The sequence below is a fragment of the Protopterus annectens genome, chromosome 10.part0 (genome assembly GCF_019279795.1).
Source record: "Protopterus annectens isolate FY-2018-M chromosome 10.part0, PAN1.0, whole genome shotgun sequence".
Lineage (NCBI taxonomy): Eukaryota > Metazoa > Chordata > Ceratodontiformes > Protopteridae > Protopterus > Protopterus annectens.
In genome coordinates this window covers 215,289,008-215,307,695 of record NC_056744.1, presented here as the reverse complement: position 1 = coordinate 215,307,695, position 18,688 = coordinate 215,289,008, and the positions used below count along the sequence as shown (strand labels likewise).

At 39.0% G+C, this 18,688-nt stretch overlaps 1 protein-coding gene across 1 annotated transcript in view; it reads left to right on the top strand.

Annotated features, from left to right (window-relative positions):
* LOC122813033 (somatomedin-B and thrombospondin type-1 domain-containing protein-like) overlaps window positions 1–18,688 on the top strand; it is a 716,231-nt gene that overhangs the window by 463,503 nt on the left and 234,040 nt on the right. The window lies entirely within an intron of this gene.

Here is an 18,688-nt window from a genome sequence, read left to right as displayed (position 1 = left end):
GATAAGTTCGAGAGTGGAGATATTATCCTCTGGGGGTATATAAAGGGAAGCTAGACATATGTGTTTGTAATTGTTGATTTGTAGTAGAGTAAGGAGAAGTTCAGCATTGTTAAAGCATGGAGTAGGTTTATTGTAGGGAGTGACTGCTAGGGAGGATGAATATATGAGGGCTACCCCTCCACCCTTTTTGAGAGGCCTGTCTTTCCTAATGATGGAGTAGTTTGGGGAAATAATCTCAGAGTCATTTATATGTGGTTTTAACCAGGTTTCAGAAATAGACAGGATGTCAGGTTTATTGTGTATGAGCCAAGCATGGAGGTTTGGGACTTTATTTACTATACTTTGGGAGTTTAAGGAAGTAAATAATAAGGATTTATTTGTGGCTGTTATAGGGGAGGGGCCTGGGTTTGGGTGGATATCACCAGAAATTAGAGTGCTAATAAGATGTAGTATGGAACAGTTTATGTGGGCAGATAGCAAGGTAAAGAGATTGGGTTCTGTTGTCAATTGGTGGGATTTGCTAGTAGTTATAAAAATGGGGAGTGTATGGTAGGAGAAAAGTTTGTATTGGAACAGAAGGAGATTGTTAGAGGGATACAAATAGGAGGAAATAATAGAGTATGAATGTGAGAGAGGTGAGTTCTGATAATTAGTTACGTGAAAGTGTTGGGAGTATAGGGGAAAAGTGGGTTGGGAGAGATGGTGGCAATAGAATGAGGAGAGGAGAAATAAAAGAAAAAGGGGGATGAGACAGAGTTTTGAAAGCATGTTGGGAAAGAAATGACAGAATAATAGTAGTGAGTAGAGTTATATGGTGTATAGAGGACACTAAGTATAGAGCAGCAGGTAGATTTCCTACGTATTATAAGTATGTGGAGAGTTGTACTATATATGCGGGGGGGTGGGTGTGGGAAAGGAGTGGTATTAGGTCAGGAAAGATGATGATAGGGGTTTGTATGAGGGCTGGTTTTGGTGGGAAAAAAGGAAGGTGTGCCTAGATGTATGTTAATGATTGGAGTAGACTAGCAGTGGGTGTGGTTTATGGAGGGATAAAGGTAGATGTGCTGGGGCGGGTGGGAATTGGGGGCAGGGTAGGGGAGCGGAGTGAGCCCAAAGGGCGAACGGAGCGGGTAGAGCCCAGTAGAGCAGAAGAGGAGTGAAAAACTATCAGTAGAGCAGTGTTCAAGAAGGGTAAGTAGTAGAGGGGTAAGTGGAGAGGGCCTAGATATGGTAGGGAAAGTGGACTAAAAGTATCAGGGGAAAGAGTGAGGGACTGAGATGTGAGAACTATGAGTCTGAAGGAGAGAATGTCAAGATCAGTATAAGTCTAATATCAAGGGATATCCTCTAGTGGATAGAAGCTATTTACTCACCAGGGGATAAAAAAAAATAGGGCTAAGAAGATAAGGGGAGAAGGGAGCAACAGTACAGGGAAAAAGAGTGAGGTATGGAGGACAAGGAGTAGAGTTGGGGGGGTTAGGCTGCTGGCACTCCAGACAGGGAGAATATGACTTCAGCTAGTAGGAGTACAGGAGTTTCAGGCTTAGCAAAAACACATACTTTCTTGAGATCCTTTAGAGAGCCTCTCGGGAGCGTTATCCTCAAGGAAGTTGAAGCAGCACAGGGTATTTATTGCTAAAGCAATAGGGAGTACAGCTTTGGTTGGGTCCAGTATCCACCCAGGCAAAAACACAGGGGGAGATTCAGGGCAAGAGAGCTGGAGGACAGGAAAGAAGGTAGAAGTCTGTTAGTGGCAGATAAAAATACACTTATCAACTACTACTGTTTAAATAAGGAGTTATGACTAAAGCAGACAAGTTATTCACATGAAACAACCTGAACATCTAATCACGCACATTACAAAGTAACATTGTTCATTATGCAGCATATATAACAATAGAATAAAAAACAAAACATATGCAGAAGGAGTCAGGTAGTATTGGAGTTATAAGCAGACAAGGTTAAAAACTATGTACCTCTCAACTGCGTTTTACACGTGTGAGGTAGCTCATTGCTAATAAAGGCTATCGCCGGTAGATAAAAGACTACCTATGCTGGTTTCTCACACAAACAGAGAACTTGTTAGAATCAGAAAACGTAACAGCTAAACCACGAACAGTGTTTATAAGCTTTACCATGTCAGTGCCCCAAGTGAGTCAGTAGTACTTCACTGTTGGGTCAATATACTCTTAGCACAATATGGAAACCATAACTATTTGCAAGAAAAAGTAGCATTTGCTAAATGAGCTGATGCTATCATGTAAAAGGTGTATCAAATATCCCACACCTTCATATGATTTATTTGTACTACTCTTCAGACAATAGGGAAGTGCGCTACACTCTGAAGCTAGTTTCAGCGAGCAAGTGTGTCCATGTGTCTAGGGTCGAAAAACAATTGGTAAAGCATAGTTTAATAGTTGTAGATCAAAATTAAAACATAGCACCTGCATAGGAATGTAGTCGCTATTGAGAACATTCAATAGGTAACCTCACAGCCTTCACTTTAGTAGGAGAGCGACAGATTAACTGAACCACATGCGAGAGGCTAGCGTCGCTATCAAAAAGCATTCAAATGGTAAACTCCACAGGCTTCCGATAGAATAATCAGAGCAAAATTAAACAGTACTAATTGCGAGAGGCTAGCGTATCAACAGGGCCAGCGTCGCTATTAAAACCATACAGTAGTTAAACTTCCCAGCCTTCCAGTACAGTAAACATAGCAATAAGAAAACTACACTAATTGCGAGAGGCTAGTGTATCACTTGGGCTAGCGTATTAGTCGCTATCAAGTACATTTAGTTACTACCCTTCACAGCCATATCAAAACGAACAGAACAACAAAAACGCATACTGCAAAATACTAGCTTATCAAGGTAATGAGAGAGAAAGTACAACAGTGGTGTTGTGATATTATAAAATAGAGATACAATAGCACAAAATATGCACAGTCCAACCTACCGAAGAACACACTCGCAGCCAGGGATGCACAGCAGCCAGGAACGGGCAAGTTTAAAAATGGCGCCCAGGAGTAGGGAGGGACTTTATAACTTCAGATGGGGGAGGGTCAGGAATGAAAATCTGGCGGGAGCAGGGAGGACGAGAAATGCGACTACAAGATTGGGGGGGGTGATGTAGTAGCCTTTGAATGAAACAAGCCTCGGAGCGAGGGGAGAGCAAGTGCAGAGGCAAGGATCCAAGTGCAGAGGCAAGTGCAGAGGCAAAGGCAAAATCATAGAGTAAGAGGGGTGATGAGATAGTATGAGTCTTGCGTCCTGTGAAAATTGCTTTTTCTAAAATTGTTCACATTTCCTAATATTATAATGAGGTTGAGTACCCATTTTCAAATTTTTTTTTTGTGTGTGTGCTTGAGCTCAGAGTATGCGCTTTAGTTGTGAGCATTTATGACCTTATTCAAGGAGTGGTAGAGAAACCAAGCTCAGAAAATTCTTGCTTTGATGCTAATCATTTTACTGCTTTGAACTGACTCCAAGAGAGACTTTTTACGCTCTTGTACTTGACCTCATGCAAAATGAGTTTCTGTTCTAAGAGTTTGTAACATTTAAACAAGGAAGTCAGGATGAGTTTGGTTCTTTAGGTATGGCTCCAGAAATATATTTTTTTCTAAGCAGATACTAGTAATAAAGTATTAAGTATTAATGACTGTGGACCAGTCTGTTTTTGCTGCTACTGTCAGCAGATTGGAAATGATTTGTCTGGATAAGGACTTGTAGGTGATGACGTTTCATGCTTTGAAATAAAGTTGTAAGTAATCAAATTCTGGTCACTTAGATATGACTAGAATAAATGCGTCAGGAACCGCATTATCACCTGTTTCTCTTTATGCAGGAGAGTTTTTATTTGGGTAGTTATGTCCTGGGAAAAACATGAAAAATGACAAATGTCCTGATATTTTAGGACAAAAAATACTTCCTATGTTTCCTGTGATAGCTGCATAAAACAGTTATTTTCCACTGAAACACCTTAATATGTATGAAACAACGAGACTAACTTCAGTTCTAAGCATTTAAGCTTTTATTTTGGAAAAGAAGTCAACTCTAATCTCTTACAACGGTTATGGGTATAGTTCATCCAGCAAAATCTTACATTTCCATAAAAAAAATCTTTCTCTGGGATCTTGAAAAGATGATAACAGTAGTTGGGATATTATTTTAGGGTACTTGTTAATACCCATTACATGGTGGAATTTTTACCATGCGGATGTTGAGCCATGCTGAGGAGTCAGTAATTTTATTGGCTAATACACAAATAAATAAATACATACATACATACATACATACATACATACATACTGTAGTCTTTCTTAAGTGTAAGTCAACATACTAGTATGGAACAAATATTTGATTTTGGCATGTGATGATTGTATACAGTTTACCCTGTTGAAAGCATATTATTTTCTCTGTATCTGATTCTCACAGATTTAAATTATCATGCATCTTTTTAAACAGAAAAGTTGTTTATTTGATTGGTAATCAGTTATATCCACAAATCTATTATAGTTTATTTTTAATTATGACACAGTATAACATAACACTGAACAGAGGCAATCTGATCATGTTTCTGAGGAAATTCTTGTTATTACATGGTACAGGAATCCTGGCGTTCACATGCCATGGAGATCAGGATACTGGAAGGAGACAGAGATGACCGGGGTACTTACGAAACAGAAGATTGGGGCAATCAATACAGTTCAGGAAATGTAGCATAATCCTGACACAAAAGATAGGCATGTTGCATCTCTTGATAGTTCTCAATGATAATTTTCAGTGATCTGAATTTGTTGGCCGAAGTGGTCAATAGGTAGAAAATTCTATTCCCCCTGTTCTTTCTAGCTCTGTACAAGCCACCGGCTGTTAGCATAAACATAACCCCCAGATACATTATGTTAGTATTTGAGTAGTAACACACATGACTTTTTTTTTTTACTTAGGACATCCTAAGTAATTATCTGACAAATGTGTGACATTGATATTTGACATTACCAGTTAGCATACTCATGCTCTGGTCATGTTATTTGCTGATATAAATTTAATTAAATGCAGTCAAACCTAGATAAGTGAAATACAAATAAATACTGGCAATAGCTTTACTGAATAGAATAAGGCTAGATGTGAATAACAGGGTAATGGGTAGCCAGAATAAACAGACTATCACATAATGTAATATCCAAACACCACTCTGATGACTAGATTGCTGACAATGCAGTGCAGAGTTATGGGGTATACTGAACTCATGTCTTTTGGATGAGAGTTAAAACAAGATCCCATCTGCTTAAGTTAGTGGTAGCTCAGGTAGATGTGAAACATCCCACAGCATCTATCAAATAGAGTAAGGGGCTTTATTTATTTATGTAGTCCAAAATTAAATACCTTTACATGATCTTATTTCAAGAATAAGAAATAAACATGTGCATAAGTAAATATTACAACAGAAAAACAAAACTATAATCTTATAAGAATACATTTCCCTTATTAGATTACCCTCTCCACGCTTTATTCTGCATTCAGTTATTTTTTCAACATTCCTTGCAACCCAGGTTTGATTATAAAGTAAATCTTGACATCTCATAGTAATGTGCTTACCAATATCTTATCAAAATTATCATTTTTACAATCATTATAAATTCCACAATCATATTCAAATTAATTTTTGAAAAAATACTCCACCAACTGCACTTTCACACAATTCACAAATTTCTTTATTTGTAATATATCTTATAGAAAGTGTTTCATTGTTTCTTCTACATGCAAATATGATATTTCAAGTCATCATTTTGTCTATATTACTTAGCCCTTTTAAAAGACAACTTCTTTAACATAAGCATCCATAAAAAATCATTTTTTATTCATTTTGGAATCTTTCCTGTCTCTTTAATGGTCTTTCTAATTCACTCATTTTATTATTCAAAACATTAATATATTTTTCCGTAACATCTTCATACCATTCATATATTGCCCTTCCAATCAGTTTTCCACCTTTTCATCATCTCATAATATTCTTTTTCATCAACATTTTTTTAAATTTTTTTCTGATTTTTCCATAACTGCACGTATTTTTCCCACAGTATTTTACCAATACAATTCTTTAATTTATTGTTAAACTTATTCATTATCAAAGCAAATGCACACACACACACACACACACACACACACACACACACACACACACACACACACACACATACATACATACATACATACATAGATACATATACACTTACGTACAGGATTTTCTTGCCTAAACCTCCCTATGCATTACAATAAACTGTAGCCCTTTTGACAGGCTTCAACCTTCATCTCCAGACAAATGAAAAAATCAGGCTCAAGAAGTTCATTTTCTAACAGTATACAAAATAAATACACATTACCTAAAAATCCTAACTTTCCGAAAATATAGGACTGTATTACGTAAATTTTCTTAAAATAAGACAATTCAAAAGTTTTCCACATACCTGTTGTATTCCTAACTTCCTCTAGCAATTATACCCACTGTTCATTTGTAAAATTTTGTTTGCCAAATATTATACCCAAAATATTAAATACAGGATTTAAAAAATAAATTCTAGCAGTCTTAACACTTTGAACATAATTTCAGCCCAGCAACTCTAAAAAATATTTATATTTCTACAGTATCTTCCTTAATCCATCATTTCCCATAAGTTATAAAGTACAGTTGTGTACACTTACCATAAATGTAGATATTCAAGTGTATTCACTGTTGCAGTCATTACATTTGGGTTATCTGCCTGCAGGTAGCCCTTAGCCGGCCTGAATATCAAAGTCTTGGATCCCTGCGTTGGATGCTGTCTCTTCTTTCATGACATCAGGCCGTCAGGGGTATAAAACATGCAGCCGATGACATTACATCAGTTTTTCTTGCCCCAGATGTCAGGTGCCCCCATAATGGGAAGCAATTATATGTTAGGTTACACCTCCAACAAAAAGCAAATATACCAGAAGGCTTAAATACACTAAACAAGGAGAAAGGTATAGCCAAGAGAAGTCAGCAGGCTGGAGGGAGGGTAACCAGGACTGCAACACTGAATACACTCGAACATCTACATTTATGGTAAGTGTACACAACTGTACTATGTTCTTCGTGTTTCACTGTTGCAGTCATTACATTTGGGTTAATTCCCAAAGCTAAGGAAGGGAGGAGGAAGTTAGAAAGCATTAGGACCAGCTATTAAGCCCTGCAAGACTGCAGTGACAAAACCAGCTCTGGATTTAGAAAAAATAAGCATGTGGTAATGCTTGGTGAAGGTATGTACAGAGCACCAGGTAGTAGCTTCTAGGATGTCCCTGGTAGGGACACCTCTGAGAAAGGCTGTAGAGGTAGAGGCAGCCCTGATGGAATGTGATCTTATCCCCTGTGGGGTAGGATTTCCATGGTGCTTATAGCAGAAATTAGTGCAATGGGCTATCCACTTTGAAATGGTTTGCTTTGAAATGGCCTTCCCCTCTGCCCCTGCAGCAAACCCAACTAGCAGCTGTTCAGATTTTCTGAGAGGCTTAGTCCTGACCAAATAAAATCTAAGTTGTCTGTGCACGTCCAAAGAGTGCAGCATTCATTCTCCTTTGTTTTGTGGATTCAGGAAAAAAGTAGGCAGATGAATGGACTGATTAAGGGCCACACTAGACACCACCTTGGGCATAAAGGAAGGATTGGTCTTGAGGGACACCCTGTCTGCATGGAAGATGATGAAGGGCTCCACTCCCATGAGGGCTTGTAATTCAGACACTCTTCTTGCTGAAGTGATGGCTAGAAGGAAGGCTGTTTCCAAGAAAGGAATTTCAACTCTGCAGTTGCAGCTGGCTCAAAAGGAGGTAGAGTGAGCTTTTCCAATACAAAGTTAAGGACCCAGGCTGGAGTAGGGGCTCTCCTGACTGGTCTTAAATTTTTGGTCCCTCTGAGGAATTGCTTTAGCAGGGGGTGAGAGAAGAGGGGTGGTTCAGTATTATAATGTGCTGAAATGGCAGAGGCATGAATTTTAACTGATGAGAAGGAAAGGCCCTTGTGGAGCATCTCTGTTAAGTACGGAAGAATATGCGGTAAGTTGGGCACCGTTCTGCCCATCCCCTGTGTCTGGCTCCAGGAACAGTATTTTTTCCACTTTTCAGCATAGGATTTTCTAGTACTAGGCCTTCTTGCCTCCAGAATGACATCTAGAACCTGCTTACTGAGGGATGCTATTGGAGAGCTCAAGGAATTAGCCAGGCTGCAAGGTTCAGGGTTTGAAGCTGAGGGTGCAGAAGCTGGCTCTCCTGCTGGGACAGCAGGGAAGGGATCTGAGGCAAGTGCCATGGTTCCAGCAGTGTCATACTACGCAAGAGGGGGTACCAGTGCTGGCATGGCCAGTCTGGTGCAATCAGTATTGTCCTTGGTTTGTCCTGTTTGATCTTTAGCAGAACCTTTGAGAGGAGAGGCAGTGGGGGAAAGGCATTAACTGAGAGGCTTTCCCAGGTAAAGGACAGGGCATCCACTTTCTAAGCTTGACTGTGGGAAGTCCTTGTGCAGAATTTGTCCAATTGGTAGTTCTGAGGGGAGGCAAACAGGTCTATGTCCGGATTCCGCCATTTGTTTTTCAAAAGGTTGAATATCTTTGGTTCTAGTTTCCACTCGAGTGGGTCCATGAGATTTCTGCTTAGGTCATCTGCCAGTGAATTTAGCTTGCCTGGCAGGAATTGAGCTTGTAAGTGCACTTGGTAGCTCAAGACTGTGTTCCACAGAGCCATGGCTAGTCTGCAGAGAGGATATGAGTGGGTTCCTCCCACTTGTTTATGTACCACATAACTGTGGTGTTGTCTGTCTTTATCAATAATTGTCCTGGAAGAATGTGGTCCTTGAAGGCTCTCAGGGAATTCTGTACAGCTAACATTTCTTTTTGGTTGGTATGCAGGTGCATCTGTCTTGGGTTCCATTTGCCCTGAATGCACTGCCCTGCCAAGTGAGCCCCCCATGCATAGTCTGATGTGTCTGTTGTTAGGGTTTGGGCGGCAGAGGGTAGAGTGAATGGGAGCCCCTTGTTGTGGTAGCAGGCCTCTGCCCACCAAAGGAACTCTGTCTTTATACAAGGAATGATAGGAATCATTGATTCCAGGTCCTGAGAATGTTGACACCATAGGCTTTTTAGATACCATTGTAGTTTTCTCATATGCAGCCTTGCATATGGAATTAGTAGAGTGCAAGAGGCCATGAACCCCAGGGCTTGCAGGATTTTCCTTGCAGATAGCTGGGTCTTTGTGGCCAGTAGTTTGAAGTAGGTTGTCAAATAAACTTGTTTCTCTGGAGTGAGGAAAGCCATCTGGGATGTTGTATTCAAGCTTGCTCCCAGGAATACAATTTGTTGGCAGGGTACCGGGAGAGATTTCTTTTCATTTATGGTGTACCCCAGTGAGTTTAGAAGTTTCTTTACGAATGCCAGATGTTTTAATAGCAATAAACTCCAGGATATTTGTCTTCCCTCCCAAGCTAACCAGCAGCCTACCTAGCCCCCCCCCCCCCTCCAGCAGCAGTTAAGTTGATCCTCTCTCGCCCTCTTTCTATATCCTTGCCCTTAGTATAACACTCACTTCTTGATCACCACATCCCAGCTGTGAACTCTTTGCTTGCTCTATCTCTCGTTCTTCCAGACTTGGTCACTAAGTGGCGCCCTATTCACTAGATACCCTTATACACCTTTTTTCCCACTAGAGTTCATGCCTTTCCTGCTATCCTTCTAGTCCTAACCCTTTTCTAGTTTCTGCATTATATCCATCTCTACTACCTCACTCAGCTATCTAACGACTATTCTATCTCTCCCAATCTTCCTATATTTTTTTCCTTTTACTTATCTCTCAGTACACCATTACTTGCATTGAACATAGTGCCTTTTTCACATCTCACTGATTGTTTTCTGTGCCTTGGTCCCCTCTCTAGCTCTTCCCATTGTTTCTACATTTATTATAGCTGCATCCCTGCCCATACTGCACTACCCTAGTCTCCTTACTCTTCATCTTCCTTATTCTCTCTTTCTCTCTCTAACTCCTAGACCTCTTCTCCCTACTGCCTTCACAGCTCTAGTCTAGAGCTCTGCACTACCTTAGACTTCTCCTATTCTATCCTAGGTCGACATCCTCTCTTCCTTACTATGCCTACACTTCCCCAGTCCTATGGTAATTTCTAACCCATACTACCTGCAGTTTCTTGTTTTAACCCATAACTATCATACCTTTCCTGAGCCCTGTGAGCTTCGTAATTTCAAGATCTTGCAATCACTGTTATCCCCTACTGCTCTCTATTAACCCTGGGCCACCCCTTCCCCTCTTTTCCCCTCCCCCTTCTATCCATTTCCGGTCTCATATTACAAATATACCCCCCTCAAAGCGGCTCCATCCCTATTATTTTCCCCTTAGGCTGCTGTGTGTGTCATGGACTGGAAGCGAACGTCCATTGTGAGTACATAGTTGCATTCTTAAGATGGTATTTCGAATGTTTGTTTAGTCTTATGCGACACTCATTTTTGTTGTCTATGAATGTTTTTATTTAGCTCGCATTGTTGGTCGCATTTTACTGAACCTGCACCATTAGTTTCTGCTGCTAGACTACCTTTATTTAAACAATTGCGTCACTGGGACCCACGTGGGGTGCTTTTTCAACCGGGCAATAACTAAGCCGGTAAACCTTTTTACTTCATTATAGCCAGCTTCTGCTTAGGCATTCCGTTGGCGTTTTTTATAAGTCGCTAACTATATTGATGGTTTATTTGTTCTCTGCTGCTGGCTACTTCAGACATATTGTTTTTGTACGATAAAAATAAATCCTTCAAGGCAACCAGGATAACAAAAAAAAAAAAAAAAAAACACACAGTTTTATTGTGAAGCGCTTTTCGTCATTCACAGTTGAATGACTTCTTCAGACAAAATTAAGTAGAAAATTCATAGTTTATGTACACCACTCAATATTAATTAACCAATTAAGTCACTAATTAAAACCTCATTTAAAGTGAGAGATCCAATTTATAGTAGAGTAACTCCCTACAAAAATAATACAAAGACTTGAAACACAATCAGAAAACTATAACAGTCAATTATTTAAAAATAAATAATCCAATACTTTAAAATACTAGATTAAATTCATATAATAATATTAAAATACTTTAAAAACATATGTTAGGGATTGTTGTATTTTAGTGTAAAATTCCTAATCATATTCTAATTTATTTAATTATCTCTTATTTTATTTTGTTTTATTCTCACACAAATAAAGCTGTATGGTCATAAGATAACGTACCTAAAACAGTGCATATGGAGCAAAATGTAAAAGTTTAAAAATACTATAAGGCCACCAAAGCGTTACCTTCTAAGTTCACTGATAATATAAACACATATCTGACAGTAAAACTATAGTGAAGGGAACAAAGCTATACAATTCTATCTAGCCAAACTTTTAAGTTTTAAAAGGCATGCTATATTGCAATGCTCATTCAAACCTGGTTCTATAAAAGCATTAGTTCTAAACTGCCATGAAAGTTCACTTTCTTCCAACAATAAGTTGAATGGACCTCTTCGATTACTTAATTCTATCTGATCAAGTCCAATGAATTTAAACTGGTGGTTAGGAAATAATGTAACATGCCTAGCTAGAGCATTTTCGGGTTTTAGTTTAGAAATAGCATTGACATGTTCATAAATTCTTTCTCGAAAGTGTCTTTCCGTCTTTCCTATATAAAAACATGGACAGTCATTACATAGGGCGGCATATACAACATATCTCGTGTTACAGTTCAATCTATAGTTCAGTTTGTATAATTTTTTGTTGATAATATGCTTGTTCCCATTTTTAATGTGTTTACACATGTTACAGTTACCACACTTAAAAGTTCCCTTTTCTTTACTTTTGTCGTTAATTGTTTTATTTTCTAAAAGTGTCTTTAAGTTTTTCCCTTTTCTGTAAGTTATTTTTGGTCTATCATTGGCCATGTAAGCACATTTTTTATCTAAACTTAAAATGTGCCAATTCTTATACAAAATTTCCCTTATTATGTGACTTTCAAGGCTGAAAGTCATAATGTAACTGTTGCTAAAATTATTATTAGCAGAATTACTGTAAATAAATGTATCGTTAGTACTAACGGCAAGTTCGTTTGCATTTAGTGACCCATTATTACAGCTAATGTCTATGGTATGAAATTCAACCATATCTACCTCCACACCATCAGTTAAAGGGGTATAGGTTCTATCTTTCAGAATGGGTGAAATAAGTCCATAGTTTCTTTTTCTATAAATTTCTTCAAATATATCTGTTAAAAACTTCTCAGGATAACCTCTAAACCTGAACATATCTTCCAGCAGTTTACATTCACTAAAGAAGTCACTGTCACGAGTAACCATACGTGCTGCTCTGATAACCTGACCCTTAACAATAGCTTTTTTCTGAGAAAGTGGGTGTAAGCTGGTAAAATGTAAGTAAGAATTACAAAAAGTACTTTTTCTATAGATTTTTGCAAGGAATTGTTTACTAGTTTTATCTTTGACTAAACATATGTCTAAGTAATTAGTCACAGTCTCTTGAAAGTCAAAAGTAAATTTTAGAAAAGCAGTAGTTTGATTCAAGTAGTTCATCATTTTACTTGCTATGTCTTTAGCCAGCTTCTGCTTAGGCATTCCAATGGCGGTTTTTATAAGTCGCTAACTATATTGATGGTTTATTTGTTCTCTGCTGCTGGATACTTCAGACCTATAGTTTTTGTAGTCAACTACAGTGAGTACCTAGCCTGTAAACCCTACTACTTGATATTGCGTTTTGCCTATGCTCTCTGTTGCTAGATTCTGTATGTTTTCCTCAAGTTGGAAACACTATAGCTGGTAAATTTGTACTCTGCTGTTGGCTTATTTCTGACATGTTGTTTGGTAGGCAACTACAGTAAGTTAGCGTCTTTAATATAACTCCATCCAAGCAGCATATTTAGCTTATTCTAGCAACTCGTGCTTGCTTCTTGAATCCCCCTTTGACGCAGCTTCTATATCGGGCTGTGTTTGCTACGCTGCTCTCTCTAGCATCCACGTGGTTCCCAACTACGCAGTGTCTATATTCTTAAGCTGGAAGTAATATTTGCTTATATAACACCTGCAATATTAATGAATGTAAGCTGAATTATAACAAAGGTGATACGTTTGTGTCTAGCGATAATTCCACTAGTTTTCTAGTTCCCTTTCAGCTCCTAATTTTCTTAATACAGGTGTTTGTGTCTGAATATTATATTGTTCCTAAGGCTAACTTTTGTTGTACCTAAACAGACATATTGCAAATTACTGCTGTTGCTATGACTAACTTTATGTTGTACCTAAACAGACATATTGCATAATTACCACTGTTGCTAAGGCTAACTTGTATATTGTACCTAATCAGACATTCTGCACAAAACTGTACTGATTGTGTGTTCTGCTCTGTATTACCCTTCTCTGGTGTGTGTGTTTTACACTTTGGTAAGGGGTCTGCCTTTCTACTCTATCTCTAGACTTAGAATATAAGATATTAAGTTGGTTGTCTCTTATCAACACCTTCTGGCTGCTAAATTTACCTACTTATCTTCTCTCTCCCTCATATTTTTACCAGCCCTGCATTCCTGAGTGCCTGTCTTTCCACTCCTAGAAGCCCAGTGGAATCCAAATTAAGGAACTGAGTCCTGAAGTGGATTTGTTCTTCCTTGTCACTAAGACTTGGCACCCTCTATAGTCCTTGTGTGAAAGTATGTCCTGCTAATGTATTTTTAATTTACAAAACTCCAGGATATTTGTCTTCCCTCCCCAGCTAACCAGCAGCCTACCTAGCCCCCCCTCCAGTAGCCATATTCACTAGATACCCTTATACTCCTTTTTTCCCACTAGAGTTCATGCCTTTCCTGCTATCCTTCTAGTCCTAACCCTTTTCTAGTTTCTGCATTATATCCATCTCTACTACCTCACTCAGCTATCTAATGACTTTTCTATCTCTCCCAATCTTCCTATATTTTTTTCCTTTTACTTTATCTCACAGTGCACCATTACTTGCATTGAACATAGTGCCTTTTTCACATCTCACTGATTGTTTTCTGTGCCTTGGTCCCCTCTCTAGCTCTTCCCACTCTGTTTGCCCTACGGGCTCACTCCGCTCCCCTACCCTACCCCCAATTCCCACCCACCCCAGTTACCTTAAACTTATACTTCCTCAGCCACACCCCCAATTTACTCACAACCTATCACAACTCCAGCATCATTCACACCTACAAACTCTCAGCTCCCTTCTTACTAGCACACCCAATTCCATACCATCAAAGCACTACTAATTTCAAACCTTGCTTAGCTCTCCAAACTAAACATGCCTGACTATTAAACCACTTTTCTTACTCCTACTCCTTAACATTCTACTTTTATACTATACACTTACTTCCTATGAACACTACACCCTTAGCAGATCCCCTAGCTTAAATAAACACACAAGCTCTGTCCTTCCTCTAGCCAAACAAACCTATATTAACCTCCTGGCATCTTACCTCTACCTTCCCCCTCACTACCACAGGATACTCCACAACAAGTACCACACTACTAGAAAGTTCTACCTAATACCCTACAAACAATCAAAATTACTATCACTCCCTCTATCACTCTTATTGTCACATGGAGATTTTCACCCCAACCCTGGCCCACACAATTCCCTCCTCCACACCCTCTCAAACCAAGCCACAAACAACATGTACCCTCCTTTCTCTTCTAACTCCCTGTCAATAGCACACCTAAATATTCGTAGCATCAACAATAAAATTAACACAACTCCATGCTTTAATTGACTTCTACTCATTTGATATCCTCTGTCTTACTGAGACCTGGCTTAAACCAGGTACCAAAGACAATGAAATTATTCCACCTGGCTATAACATTTTAAGGAAAGATCGTCTGAACAAAAAGGGTGGGGAATTGCCTTACTTTATAAATCTGAACTCCAAGTGACCTCAATTGACTCCCAGCCTCCATCCCTTGCCAATGCTGAAATACTCTGCAGCAAATTCCAAGTAAATAAAACCAAAGCCTTATACATAATATTTTCCTATATCCCTCCTGGTAACAACCTAAATACACTTGAAAACATACTTAGCTGGCTCTCGTGTCACTTCCCCCAAGAAACTATCATCTTAGGAGACTTTAATGTCGATTGGAACTCCTGCATATCCCCAAAACCCACCCATCTCCTCAACCTCTTTAGTTTTCAACAAACCATAAACTCCCCAACTAGGGTTCACAAATCTACCAATAAACAAGCCATCCTGGACTGGATATTGGTCAACAATAATCCCCTCTCATATAATACGGGAATACTCCCAGACAATATCAGCAACCATCTTCTTACCTACATCACAAAACAAAAAAACAACAATCTCAAGCAAACCATCTTTCGTACTATACGTAACAAAAAAAACTTCAGCCTTCCGTCTTTCCTTAATGAACTTCATGTATGTAACTGGTCAGCTCTAAAACACCTTCCACTTGATGAAGCAGTTACCCATTTTAATAATACATGCCTCCAAATTCTTGAACATCATGCCCCCACACACTTAATTAGAACAGGATCCAAAGCTGCCCCTTGGCTTTCTAAAAAACCAAGAAAACAATGCTATTAAGGAATAAACTATGGGCAAAATGGAGATCCACTAAAAACCCAACTGACCATCAAAACTTCAAACACCTCAGAAATACTACAAAAAAACTCACCCATCTTGATAAAAACAATTATTACCTTCAATATCAACAAAATCATTACCATAACCCAAACAAATTCTGGTCAGGAATCAATAAACTGCTCCACCCAGGGAATACCAAAACACCTACTCCAGCTAACTTAGCATATTCAACAACTTCTTCTCAGAAACAGTCACCACTCTAGCAAAGACCATGACTCCCCCCTTCAAAAACCCTCTCCGAAAAATTGCACCCCCACTTTAAAATTTAATACAGTCTCCACAACCCATATACGTAAGTTACTCTCAAAACTTAAACCATGCACTCCCTCAGCCGACAAGCTACCAGCTGAATATCTAGAACTAGCAGCAGCAGAAGTAGCATACCCATTCTCTATCTTAATTAACAGAACCATAACCGAATCTACAATTCCTTCCCTCTGGAAAGTCTTCCATATCATTCCCCTGCATAAAGGAGGTACCTCAAATGAACTTTCTAATTTCCGTCCTATAGCCTTACTATCACCTCTATCTAAAATTATGGAACGCTGTATACACCAATGACTTTTACACCATCTTTTACAAAATACCCTACTTGCTGACTCCCAACATGGTTTCCGACCTTTCCATAGCACCTCCACTGCACTTCTCTCCTTCACAGATACCATCAACAAAAATTGCAATAACAACCTATTTTCCTCTTCTTTATTTCTTGACCTCTCTAAAGCCTTCGATATGGTTAACCATCAACTTTTACTTGACACTCTGACATCATTCTCACTTGACTCTTCAGCTCTTCACTGGTTCAACTCTTAGTTGAAAGATAGGAAACAAGCTGTCCTTTGGGACAGCCATCTATCCTCTCAGCTCCCAATCACTATCGGTGTCCCTCAAGGATCCATCTTAGGTCCCCTCCTCTTCTCCATATTTATAAACAACCTGTCTACTTCACTCCCAACATCCACTTGTATTCAGTATACAGATGATTCAACTATCATCTGTTCTGCTGCATCTCCAGCTGTACTTCATTCTTCAACCCAAAAAATCTTTTCAGCAGCTGAAAAATGGTTCCAAAATATCTGTCTCCTCCTCAACCCCCCAAAAAACAAATTATTACTCTTCTCCCCAACCCCTAAGTCTGTCACTCTTTCCTTTTCTATTGTGTCTAACAATGGCACTATCATATCACCTGATTCTTCTACTAAACTTCTAGGCTTTACAATTGATAATCAACTTAACTTTGATTACCACATTGACCTAACCATCAAAACAGTTAATAAAAAGATAGGTGCCCTCTATAGACTCAAGCCCTTTCTTACTCCTACCACCAGGGTGTTCCTTGCCCAAACACATCTCATCTCTACGTTATTGTATGCCTCTCCATCTCTTATAAACCTGTCAAAATCTAACCTTCAAAAACTTGCCACAGCCTATCATAGCATTGCCAGGTTTGCCTCAGGCTCCCCATTTCGAACCCATCATTGTGTTAATCTCAAAAAGCTCGGTTGGCTAGAGCTACAAAATCTTATTCTCCTACATCAACTAGTTATTACCTTTAAAATACTCCATTACCCTACCAATACACCCATACTTAACCTTATTGCCCCTTACAAGAATCTTAGTTCACTTAGATCAGCTAACAAACTACTAGTTGCGACTCTCAAATCTCACAATAAAGCTGGTGACTCCTTGTTCACAAATGTTGTTGGCTCACACTGGAATAAACTTCCCATAGAACTGACCACTCTAGGATCAGCACAACTTTTCAAGAAACAACTAAGGAACTATTTCAAATCTCACTGGCTTTGTCCTTGCTCTAATCCTGACTGACCTCAGCATCTTACTCTCCTTACAGCTCTTTACTCTACTCCTCTACTTGTCACTATCACTAGTGCTACCCCCCTCTGTAGCTCTCCTTGAATTTCACTTCCATTTTAATTTTCATTAACACCTTCTGCTCTTTCTACTTGATATATTACTACAACCAGTCATACATCCTTTCTATTTAAACCTATATCCTGCTACATATGGAATTACTCTGTTTCTTAAAAATAGTACCCTAGCACTAAAAGTGTTATCATTATTGTAAATACTGTATATATTACTATAGACTTAGGGGTGAGTCACTATTTTCTCTCCTTCAACATTAGTATGATTGCATGGTTAAGATTGTAGAACTAGGAATCCTCACTGTTTTGATTATATTCTGTTGTATTTGCTTCTATACTATTACTAAGCTATTTAGCTCTCTTACATGCCTATAATATTGTATCCTACTGTGCTTTTTTTATGTACCTTGTTATGTTATGTTTGTACTAGTATATAGTGGAGCTTTTCTCCTCGGGCCTCTGCTGAAAATGGACATATATCCAGCCAGACTAGCCCGGTCAACAAATGTAAAATAAAATAAAAAATAAAAATAAATAAAAATTCCTGGCTTTCTGCCTGAATCAGACAATCGTCCAAGTATGGGTATATTTGAATATGTCTCTGCCTGCAAAATGCAATGGCTGGAGCTAGACACTTTGTGAATAACCTGGGCACAGTAAATAAGCCAAAGGGAAGTGCAGAGAACTGATAGTGCATGGAGCCTGCCCTGAAGCATAGGAATTTCCTGCAAGATTCCCTTATTGGAATGTACAGGTAAGCTTCCTTTAAGTCTAAGGTTGCCAACCAGGCATCTTTGCCTAGCATAGGAAGCAGCTGTTGAAGTGTTAGCATCTTGAATTTTGGGATTACCAAAAAAGTGTTTAGAATAGAGAGGTCCAGGATAAGACGCCAGGAGCTGTCTTTTCTGGGTACCAGGAAAAGTCTTGAATAAAAACCTTGTCCCTTTTCTTCTGCTGGGACAGGTTGAATAGCCCTGATACATAGAAGAGAGAGAACCTGCTGTTGAGCCTCTGCCCACTGATTTGGGGGTAGGTCTGGCCAAACGTTTGGGGGTTGGTAGGGTGTGGAAGTGAAATCTGTATCCTTGGG